This window comes from Parus major, chromosome 1A, assembly GCF_001522545.3.
Source record: "Parus major isolate Abel chromosome 1A, Parus_major1.1, whole genome shotgun sequence".
NCBI lineage: Eukaryota > Metazoa > Chordata > Aves > Passeriformes > Paridae > Parus > Parus major.
Window position 1 is genome coordinate 38,481,837 of NC_031773.1, and position 12,479 is coordinate 38,494,315.

The following is a 12,479-nucleotide window of genomic DNA, read 5'->3' on the forward strand; positions in this document are numbered from 1 at the left end:
GACTTATATTGACTTGAATAAAATGGAGACTTACTGCACTACAGAATTGTGAACAGTATTGTGAACAGTATTTGGTAAGTCACTCTTAGTCTCTCAAATCTTGCCTATACACACAGATAAATTGTATTTAAATTTAACAGAAGTTAAATTCAGTGGCTGACAAGATTCCATTTGTCAGTGCAATTTATTGATGTTCTAAGGTGTTTTCTATTACCAAGCCATCTACTAGATAGTCTTTTTATTTTTAGAAAGTCTACAAAATACTAAACTGAACCTCTGTTCTTCTCTGAGGGATCACACAGGGCAAATCAGTTTGGATATTTTTCTTATGGCACAATGCTGCTTGCAAATCAGGATGCTAAATAAATGCTGTACTTGTAGTTGTTATGTTACCAATTGACAATGCTACTGTACAAGAAGAGATGTTTGAGAATTCTAATGCACTACAGGAAATGACATTAGGAAAAATAATTACTTAATTTTAATAGCAGTTTCAATTAGAAACAGACTTATGCTGCTAAGGAGAAAGACAGTCTGGAAGAAAATGTTTCAACCTGCTGAGTGGGAAATTAAAATCAGCACAATGTAAACATCACCAGCAAAACAGTTCATCATATTCAAAGCTAGTAACTTTTTATAATAGCAGTCTTGCATGTCCACACTTGAATTTTTGTGCCAGCTATTCCCACAGTGCAGCAGCTGCACATCCAGATGAGACATGTCCTGGGATTTGTAGGGACAGCAGTAGGGAGTAGATGTGGGCCATCCCTCTGAAGTCACTGCTGCTCGTTTCCTCCCTGTACCTCTCTGCAGTACTGCAAGAGGCTGAGCAAGGAAGGGCTCATGGAAGTACTAAAGGTCATCAGCCAGCCAGAAGGGTTAACATGAGTCATGACATGTATCTACACCTGGGAGCTGGGTGCTCTGACAGTTCAGCACACCCAGCACCTGCTGGTTTTGCAAAAAATTGGATGACTCTTTTGCACAGCAGACCTTACGTAAACAACTCTGTGCTGTTAAATTGTTGGCTCTCCTTCCATATTGACTGGCTTGAGAGACTAAAGTTTGAATTAAACAAATGTTTTATTCCACTGTGGCTTACACCACTGTGATATCTTTACTTCCAGATGTCCATGTTTTCTAAAGCTTCCTATTTGCCATTCATCTTTTTCTGACAGTCTTTCCAGAAGAGAAGGTTTGAGTCAATATGAACTGTGAACATAATAGGGTAACCGAAGCCATTTGACTGTTCATACCATGTAGTTTTAGCAAAGAATCTGTATTTTGCACGTATCAACACTTAGGGACTGGGACAGGACATAATATTCCACTCAAGCCTACCTATCTTACCTATACAGAGGCTGAGATAGACTGTTTTCATGCTGACTGAGAAGTCTGAATGTGACAATTATTCAGATTTAGATTTAGGAATATGACAAAGGAAATTTTAAATGGCATTCTTCAGCACACTTGCAACAGCTCTCATCCCAGAAGAGAAATGCTTCAGATCCAATTAAAGATTAGTGCTTAATAAAGAATTCTCTTTCCAAAGGAACTGGATAGATCATTGTATGTGCTGGCTGCAGAATCATATAGTGGACCACAACAGCACACAGCAGTTTGGTTTAAAAAAATTAAAACAATCACAGGAAGCTGCTTTTCATTTCATGGGCATGGATTTGCAGTAAAACTTTAAAATATCTCATAGAAGCCTTTTGGTGTATCACAGACTATATTTCATTCTACAGTGTCAAGTGATAAAAATGGTTTCACTATTCTGCAATCCTGTGCCTTCTGTCAAGGGTATTTTATAACTTTTCATTTCAATTTCCACAAATCCTAAATTTTGAGTTCTCTCTCACTTCTGAGTCAGGAAAGACTGCCAGCTGTGACTGACATGTAGTTACCAACTCCACGTTAGTGACTGAACTGCTAAAAATCAATAGACAAATTAGAATTTCTTTCTAACTGCACAGTGACCTACATTTAAGAATTCTAAACACGGTAGGAATCTGAGACTCAGGAAGAGAAAAATTTGGAAGTGTTCAGTTGGAGGAAAATAATTATAAAAATTATTTATGCTTTTACATGCAAACAGTGCAGAGGAACAAAGTGACCAGAAGGTAAGAAAGTATGTTGAATCCACTGAGCAAGATGCTGTTCTGTTCAAGGAAGGTAGCTTTAGGTAATTCATCAGCAGATAAGATGTTCAGATATGTATGCATACTCACCCAAGTTTGGTAATGATATTATCTAGCTGATAAAACTTTTAAGAGGTTTGTTTAGCTGTGAACAGATACCCAGAAAGAGAGGTGATCAAATGACAGATGGTTGTTTTCTTAGTCTTTATTAGTGCTCATTGCTGAGCACACCTCACACCAGGAAGTGCGATATCACCCTTCCTAGCTATTGTTAACTAATTGGTTTAGATTAGATTTCTACATTAAGGAACTTTCCACTTAGGTATATTCCTAATTTAACTGAAAATATACCTTAAAACCTGTGGGACCAGGCACAAAATGGTATGAATTAGTTTAAAATGGTCATTTAAGTTCAGGATTTTGAGTTAATTTAAAAAGAATAAGAACTAAGAGTGGGAATCTGAAATAAGTCTCACATGGTTGCAAGTGATTGTTAAAGGATGGGTGGTTGAGTAAATTAGTGTGACTTTCCCATGCAAATAAGCCATGTCACCTCATCTAATTTAAGTGGGATAGTAAAGAAATGCCATGGAGTAGGGGAATTTTAACTCAGAAGATGGAATTTTTAGGTACTGACAAACCCAGATGCAGCCTACTTTTGTTTTGGTTTTGTTGTTGTTTTTTTTTTTTTTTTCATAAGATAAGTTCCAAAAAGGTTTCACAAATTAAACTTATTTTTGTTTTCTGGCAAGGTAGAAAGGTTTGGCTGTGGGCTCAGAAACTCTCTGCTTCCATTTCTGCTCCTGCAGTCATATGATAGATACTAGAATATTTTTAAGGCCAGAATTTGCAGTGTGAAATCATCTCTGGAGAAGATCACAAGGGAAACTTTCTCTTTTTGTATAAATGTATATATCCCAAACAAAGGAGTGCAAATGTCTTGTTAACATTCTAGCACTGGTATACAGATGTTACAAATCATGTTTATATTCATGAATATTCATTGCCTAAACAGTAGCAGGCATGACAAAGTCTGAATGGGAAGCTTAATAGGAACAGTCTTGCTTATTATTATTATTTATTGTTTTTAAAGTGATTTCATTTAAAAAATTACTTTAAATTCTCTTTTAAAAAAGTCTTTGATAACTACAAACACTTGTATTATGGGGTATTTTATTACTGGATATTACTGGAATTTTTTCCTGATCTAAGTGCTGACTGTCAATCTAAAGTAACTGCAGTGTCTCAGATCAGTGTTTTTGCACTAATTTCTACAATGTGGAAGGACCTTGACTCATATTCTAAAAGAAGGAGGTAATAACAATCTGTTTTGGTTTAAGACAATTTAAAGAGGTGGACGCTCTAAAATTAATTACCTCCCCTTAGTTCCAACCAATCCCCTTCCACCAATAAGGAACAAATACCGGTAGCTAGAAGTAGATAAAAGTTTACTAACAAGCAAAAAAAGTGTGCTGCAAAAACACTCCTTTTTGCACTAAAGCCTCCTTACAGGTTCTTTAAAGCGAATGTTCCTTACCTCTTCCCTGCTGCAATCATTTTGTTTTTTAAGGAAACGAAACCAAGCCAGACAAACTCCCAGATCCACAAGGGTACTCTGGGTGCAGGACACACCATGGATCTTTCTGGGTGTCTCAGCTGTGCCAGAGCAGTTTGAGCAGGCCATGCTCAATGCTCCTGGGCCAGCCTTCTTCAGGGTGCAGCATGGAATCATCTCGGGGATGCAGTTCTGCCCCAGGTACCATTTACCAGCTCTATAGAGGTGTTGCACATTTGAAATCTCCTGTGGCATCCTGCAATAATCTTCATGTGCCCCTGTAATCTTTCAGGATTATTTTATACTAGATGGAGTATACAGGGTGGAGTTAATGCACAAATGAAGGACTAAACTGCAATTAAGATGTGGAATCATTCATGCACCTTAATCTATTAGCCATGTGAGAGTTTCAGTATTTAGAAACAAACTTGTTTTTTCTCTCTCCTTTCCTGGCTCCCTTGATTTTTGATTTTATCGTTTAAAAAGGGAATAGGAACACATAGAGGAATAAAGCTGGGAAATGGGAATGTAAAGGCAACATAAATTCTTAAAAATATTTTGTCCTGAACAGAATTTTATTAAATTCCTTTTATTCCTGGGGCTCTACCAACACCAAATGACTTTGTTCAGGCCTTGCATGACATAAAATGTGCCTGGAAGAGATGCCCATGTCAGATGTTTTTAATCTTGAATCTATCAAAGGGTCCTAGACAAATATCACAGTTCCAGCTACTGAATCTCATTCAGCAATGGGTGCTGTCATACCTTCTGGGAAAGGATATAAATAACCTACTGACTGGACAAGGAAAAAGAAAAACCTGTAAAGTCTTTTGTTCTAGAACGAGAATGAAATGGTAGCACTGTTTATATTGATTAAGGTATTCCCATCTTCTAAATAATCTGTCATTTCACATTTTGAAAAGGGTCTGAAAGTTGCAACAAAACATATGTGAGTGTAAGTCATGGATCTTGTCCTTGGTGTCATAATTTTGTGCTGATATAGTTTTCATTCTAAGATAATATTGGGAAGTGAGAATGAGAGTTGTATGGAGAGTCTGTGGGTTGCTGATAAGCTATTGATAGCATTTTGCACAGAGAAAATACTTTCTAGCATGCTTCTATACCTTATTGTATGCTAAGTCTTGGAATTTATAATTTAGAAATGAATAATGAAGTTTTTTCACGTAATGAAATTACAGCTAGTACAAATTATTCAATATGCACAGTTTTCATCTGGGTAAACAACAGATGTGGCCAAACACCTGGAGTTACACTGGACAGCATTTCAACTGAAATGTTCCAACACTATTATAAATCTGTGAAAGAGGCACACCCTCTTTGATATACACATTTTTTTTCTAGACTCAAGTGGTTTATTGTGCAGCTGGTTATCTGAAACCTTCCCAAAGTAGTCCAAGCTGACATTGCAGAAAAAGTATTCTATGTTTTCTCCATGAATTACTTATATTTGTTGCAGTGCTGGGCTTTTGTTAAACTTTATATGACTGTAGCAGTGCACAGGAAGCAGAGGTGACCACACATCGAGCTCCACCTGCCTCCAAATTTCAGCTGAGAAGTGTGCTGGGCACCAATTCACATAACATTGGCTCAAATTGATCTGAAACTCCGAAAGAGTTCTAGTCAACAAATGGCTGCATATGGTGGGAGGAACATTGTAAATGCTGCAGCAATAACTGACTTCTGCGAAAAGAATACACACATTAAAGTGTTTGTAATTAATAACTATTTCAAGATGCTTGCCGTGAATTTGAAACCCTTTTGCAAACTGTCCTGCTTAACTAATCATCCTATACTAGTCCCTGTAATTTGTCCAGTGCCTCTGAGAGAAATTGCAAAATGTCTGATCCATGCCCTTTAAAACACATTAATAATAAAGTGAAATCCAAATGTGTCTTTTTTAGCTCTGAAGTACAGCTCAAGCTCCATGCTGAGCACAATTACAAATAATGTATGAGCTACCATGATGCTAACTACAGATGTCCAGCTGGTGGAAAGGAGGGTGAGCTATGTTTGCTAGCACATATGCTTGCAAAGTTTAAAACATATGACTTATCTTAATGTATTTTGCCTTCCTAACAGTGCACAACTTCTTGTTGATACCACAGTGTACTCAGCTGGAATTGAGTATTTTTATGGATAGTCTGTAGAAGGAATGTTCTCTGACTGAGGACAACAATATCTGTAGGAATTTAATATATCTACAAAATATAGGGTAAACTGATTTTGCTAAAAGGGGGAACTCAATAATTCAAATGCAATAGCCGTGAAAATGTTGCTAACACAAAGTTGTGTAAGTGATAAGTTTTCTGAAAGTACTGGAGTGAAGCATTTTTTATGTAGTCTCTTGTAGTTCTTTGATGGAAGAGGCTTCTCCATTTGTTTTTTAAACTAGCATAGGATGTAAAAAGACTGTTTTAAACCAAAGTCAAGGTGTTGCTTCACCTCAGAAAGATGACAAAGTTGCAAATGCAGCTGAAGGTTATGTTGTGTTCTGAGACTGGTGCAGAAGCACAGCACTCAGGCTGAAGAAGAAGAAAACAAGCATGTGTCAGTGAGGAGCCTTGAGGGAGCAATTGCAGAGACACACATTAAATTTGAGATGTGAAGCCACAGCTCATTTACAAAAGATATTTTAAAAATTGTTTGTGAGTGTTTTATCAAAGACAATGGCTGTTTTGTATCAATTTTGTGGCTGAGAACAGAAGGGTGCAAAACCTAATGACTGATAAAAGTTATGTTCCACTCTCTCTGAACTTCTGTTTTCAGTGGCTTTTTTTTGGCCATTTCAGTAACCCCAGGTTGTACATCAATGAAACGTTCCTTTAAATTAAGGTAAAACTGGATCAGCACAAAGGCTGTTAACCATCAGTTTAGACTTGTAGAAAGAGCTGGTGGTATGTCTCCTAAAAAAAGAAGGGGGACACGTGTGTCTGTTTCTCCACTGAAAAACTCTGAATGGATCCCTACTGTATGCACATGGCAGCTCCACTCAGAGGTTCTTTAAGTGGGAAGTTGTGGTACACACTCACTTGCTGACAGGATAGACAGGAGGAGACATAATTCTTAGATGGGGATTAAAGACTGGACAGGCTAAAGGAGAAGTGAATGGGATGGGGCTTAGGGAAATGGCAAGCATCCATTCTAGCCACAAGTGCTTTAGGGTCCTGGTATTATTATTTCTTCTCTGCCTCTTTGGGGTCTTATCAGGGTCAGGCAGAGCCACAGGAAACCCCATACAGCTCAGGTACAATACAGCAACTTTGCTAATAAGCCAGAAGTCTTGCCTGAGGCAGAAGCAAGCAGGAATAGACATAGTAATCTGTTTACCAATTTGAACAAATTTATAGTTCAGTGCCTTTTTTGACTAAAGAAAACTGTGGCTCTCCAGTGGAAGAGCTTGCATTTCTCTCCAAAGAAGTCCTCACCAGGTTGTCTTCTAAAACTCTTTTGAGGATTGTAGCACTGAAGGGGATGATGTGGTCCAGCTGTTGAAAACAATAATACAAAAACATAATGATAATTAATCCAATGGGAGAAATTCAGTAGAATGACACAGAAATTAAATTACTCAATCTGACAAAATTAGTGTTGTAAAATAGTATAGAACTAATTTCTAAAGATACCTAAAATCAGTCTAAATAACTTATTGGAGAAATATGTCCATTCTGTTAAATGCATATGCTAGTTCTACACTGACTGTAGCAAGATTTCTCTATAAAGAGAGAAAAAGATTAATTCACATTTAAAATGATCTTTCATCCTTATGACAGTTCTTGTAACTGCTTAAAATTTCCTGTAGTTTCACCCTTTCTCCCCGAACTAGACAATATTAATGTATTTCACATTCATTTACTATACATTCCCTCTGGTCCATATATACATTACAATATTTGCAGGCAGAACATTCTATTTAACTAGTAATCTAAAGTTTCACAGCTTGCCAAGAAAACTGAGGGGGTTTGAGAGGTGGAGATTAAAATGAAGAAGAAATTCCAGCACTGTAAATTGTAAAACTTTACACCTTACAGCTGCCAGCTGTAACCCACAAGGAGACAGTGTTCTTAAGCTCCCAGGAACTTAGACTGGGCCATCTTTTAGCAAATCCTTTTGTTGTTCCTTCAGAAAGGGAAGAAAAGAGAAGATACAAGTCCCAAACCCCAGAAGAATCCTTACATATAGAGTACATAGCCTTCATGAGGAGTTATTTTGTCCTTGAGTGTGGAAGGATTGCAGTGATTTGATAAGATCTGTTAAGATTACACTTTGCTTGTTATTACAGTTGAAATATAACAGCTGAAATGTTACACAGGCTAAGTCATACTAAGCCTGAGAGGATTTTCACAATGTAACATTTACATAAGATAAGGACATGGTGGTTTCTAGTTCTTTTTAACTGAAATACCTTCAATAACTATTGAGATATATAGATATAGATATAGGTATAGACATAGATAGATAGATAGATAGATAGATAGATAGATAGATAGATAGATAGATAGATAGATAGATAGATAATAAATACCTGAAATAACTATTACTATGTTATTTCTATCTTAAACCAGCTTTTACTGTAAGATAAATGTATTTGTTTTAAATCCATAACAAGGCTTATTTTAATAACCCATCTTCTTAATAATTTTAATAAATTAGCATCAGACAAAATCCACAGTGCAGTTAAGATTCCTGAAGGTACAGCTTACTTGCAGAAGTAAAGTAATTCATTCAGCATGGTAATTCTTGAGGGGTACTTTGCTGTGCTGAGACCTTCAAAAAGGAAAACCACATCTGAGTAAATGAGAGGCCCAACAGTTGCATCATTTTTCCTCTAACTAAAGAAGGAGCAATGGAAAACTATTTTGGGTAGGCCAAGGAAGCCTGAATTTAAGAAGTGTGTTAAGGCAAGGGAAAGAAGGGAAAGACACAGGACAAGTCTACATATCTGTTTATCGTATTTTGTCTGCCTGTCTCTTTGTGGTGAGAGAAAAAGGGAAGAAAGTGGCATAAGAAATAACAATCAGTCAAAGGTCAAATCTCAGGATGAAACAGCCACAACTGCAGAGCTATCTCAAGGGGAATACTGAAAATGAGAGAGAAAAACACCTTCTGAGAAAAACTGAGTGATAGCGTGCTCCTTGCTAGTGGCTATAGCTTATAAAGAAATATCTAGATCCAGAATGAGTTTGTTTTCCTGGTGAAAATATCCCAGAAAAGTCTCTATAAGATCTAGATACCTGAGGCAAGCAAAATAACCTAGTGTTGTAAGCCTTACAATTCATTAATTATTGGGGGAAAAAAATGTAATCTTGACAACTCTAAAGTGCATTAGACAAGAAAGGGACTTAATAATGTGTTCTAATTAATAGTTTAATCTAGTTAATAATAGTTTTAAATAGTGGTTATTTTTTCGAATATTTCTTGATTGTGCCTTTAAATTGAACCTTTGTTGCCAGCTGAGCTCAATTTTTTCTGAGGTTTGTTCCACGTCCATTTCTATGGAACATACTTTGTGGTTGGTACTATAAAACACTTCTGTAAAGTGAAACAGAAAACAAGTACTTTGTGTTATGGAAGAACTCAGTGAAGTCCCTGGTTTGCTTTAATTCAGATTTGCATAGGTAGGTTTAGTGCTAGTCAAGTCTGTGAGCAGAATTAGAGACATTTCCTTAAACCATGCTTAAAAGATTACCATATCTTCCCCTGCCATTTTCAATGCAGCCATCACTTTATGTCTTTTCTTCCAGTTAAAAAAGGGAGGCAAGATTCATAGGGAAATCTACTGCTATTCTGTGGTCCTTTTGGTCTGAAGTAAGCCACAGGAAAATGGAAGTAGTAAACACAAGAGAAAACGGTGTCTTAAGTTTGTGTTAAGCTGCATTGACTTGGTTTGATGCAGGGATAAACACATGAAATCTAAGATCTAAAGGAAACTTGTCTATATAATTCTGAAGTTTTCTTTTTGGTCCTGAAATCCTATGAATTTAAGTCCCTTCATGGCACTTTGGAGACAGGTCATTAAAAAGAAAAACCCTTTTCACTGGGCATGGAAGGAGCCTTTTCCCTCAGCAGTCCTTATGGCGTGGCTATAAAAAAGGTGACTCCAGCACCAGGAAGCCTGGCTGTCCAAAGAGCCAGCATTTATTAAAAAACATTTTCCTTGTAGGAAGTGAATGCTAGAAATTTTCTAGTGCTGGAATACAATCCTTTCCAGAAGTCAGATTTTTACACAAATTTCCCATCAGTATCACTCTAAGAGAAAGCACACTGCATTTAGTGTGAGCCCTGAAAAGCATGAACCAAAGTATAATTTGAATCTCATGTCAAAACCAGCTACTCAGTGAGGAATTTTCTCCTGGAAATAGTAAAGAGAAATATAAGAGAGACACAGATTTCAAAAGACTTCAGGATAGTTATGCTTTTCACATTTTAATCTTTTCTGACATAACAGAGATACCTTCCCTGCCATCACTTTTCATCGTTGAGTTTCTATGGCAGGAAAACTGCATACAGAAGAGCTCTTATCCTCTAGCTGAAATCATAGATAAAGGGCCTTAAGTAAGAATCTCTTAGACTATAAGTATTTTTCTACTTAAATATTGAGAAAAGTAAGAGAAGAGAATGCATCACATCTCCAGAAAATGCATCACTTTGAAATAATTTTGATTATTTGAGCTATAGATATTTTGTAGAAAGCATTTTTAACATTTTAAACAAATTTCTGAGAGTTTGGGAAAATATGCTCTTTCTTAAAGTTTGCCTGTCTTACTAGCTCAGCAAGACCTGTTGAAAGTGTTACTTTAGTAAGTGACCACTTCTACTCAGCTCAGTAAAAAATAATTTTTTCTCCATTTATCTTTTCTCTGTCAAATGCAAAATTGTAACCTTACAACTTTAAAAGGTTAATTTATTTATAGTTAATATTACTCTTGCTTGTTTTGGCTAATATTTACACTGGCTACATAGAGAACTTCTACACTATTGAGATTTATAGTGTGCAAAACTTACGTCAGTTGAGATGCCTATGGTACTTTGAGTGATGAAGAGCTAGAACAGGTGTGGCCAAGGAAAAGAGACTGGTACACTCTGCTTTATTCACTCAATACAATTTAACTGATACTTTTCTCATGTAACAGGTTCTGTATGTTTTTCAAATACAGCCTTATTCAACATATTTTTAATTTGTCAGTAACTATGCTTCTGTCTCCTTTGTTTGATCCCCACAAACTGATCTCATATAGCTGCATTTCAGAAGTGTCCCTGTTAATAATTTTTCATCTTTTCATAGATGGATGTAAAAATTGCTATATATACATTCTGAAGAAGTTCAGAGTGACATGCTGAAAAGACAGGTGACTGGAAAGAATAGCTTCACAGGTGGCCCACTTTTATTAGCATTTCCTGTATGTGAATATCTCTTATTTTATTCAAATGAAGCATGTTGTCATGCTAATTGCTTTTAATTTTCATTGCTAGTCTTTAATTTACACTGTTAATGTTTCTTCAATCATTTCTGGGGTCATGCATTTTCTCTTTTCCTACAGCTTGTGTCAGTCACCAGATAAACTTGAGGGATAACACAGTATCCTGGACCTGAAAATAGCGTTAGTGCATTACTTTTTTCCAGTGCTGCTAACCTGGCATAGGTAGTTTAAGAGAGTATATATTTGAAAAAAATTGTTCTTTATTTGACTTCTTTTCCTTTTCTCAACACCATAGTGATCTGTCAGGTTTATAACCGTATTGCACATAGATGCCTCTCCCTCCTTGGTGTTTCACCATGTATCATTTCCAAATGCTCTGAAAGTGCTCAGTAAAGCTGAACAATATCCCTTTTTTGAAGACTTATTGCATGCAGGTTCTAAAGCTGCACATGTTTTCTATGAATGCTTGAGTGCTTTATCACATTTCCCTCTCTTTTTCCTCTGTTAGTTCACCTGTGGCCCAAGATATCTTATTCAACACGTTTTTGTTGGGACTCATTACACTGACATTTGTATTTTTATGGAAGTATTCCTTTGATGTTGATGGTGAGATGAGTAGGTTTCCTAATGAAATGTACATCAAAGAGTTTGTTCACTCTTTCGTGGATGTTCTTTGGAGAGAAATGAGGGAGAGACATCTTGAAAATTAAATTTAAATTGCTCCTGAACATGCATAAGCTGCAAACTGCTCATGTCAGTAAAAGTCCTAGCCAATGGAAAAGGCCATCTGGAAGAGAGAGCCAGGTTCAGCCCATGTGAGTGGGAAGATGGAAGGGGTTAGTCAGGCCCTTCCAGAGCCAAGAGCTTTAAGAGATTTTCGCACCCACTGTCATCACTCTTCCTTCTCCCCACTCCCTCCAGCTATCCTTGAGCTTTTTTTCCTTGGGCTCTTTTCAACCACTGACACTTTTTGTTTTCTGTAGCAGCAGAAGGCAGCAAGCCTTAGCCGTATTTGCCTGTTCTGGTCATACTTGCTCTGCCTTGGCCCACCATCATGCACCATCATGGAGTACTGACCCCTCCACAGCTCACCTGTGCTTCCAGCTGCCTTTCCTCAGTCTTCCCTTCCTCCCATTCTGTTTGCCCTGCGCTGCATTTTCACCCAACATCTTATTCTCATTGACACAAACTCTTCTTTACATTTCCCCTGGCAAAATAAAGGATTCACTGAGTGAATAAAAATCATACTTGAATGCAAGTTCAAGAGAGACAATGAGAGGATAAAAAGTAAGGAACAAGGAAAGCTACAACAAGGCCTGATAGAAACAAAGGAACCCACTAAAT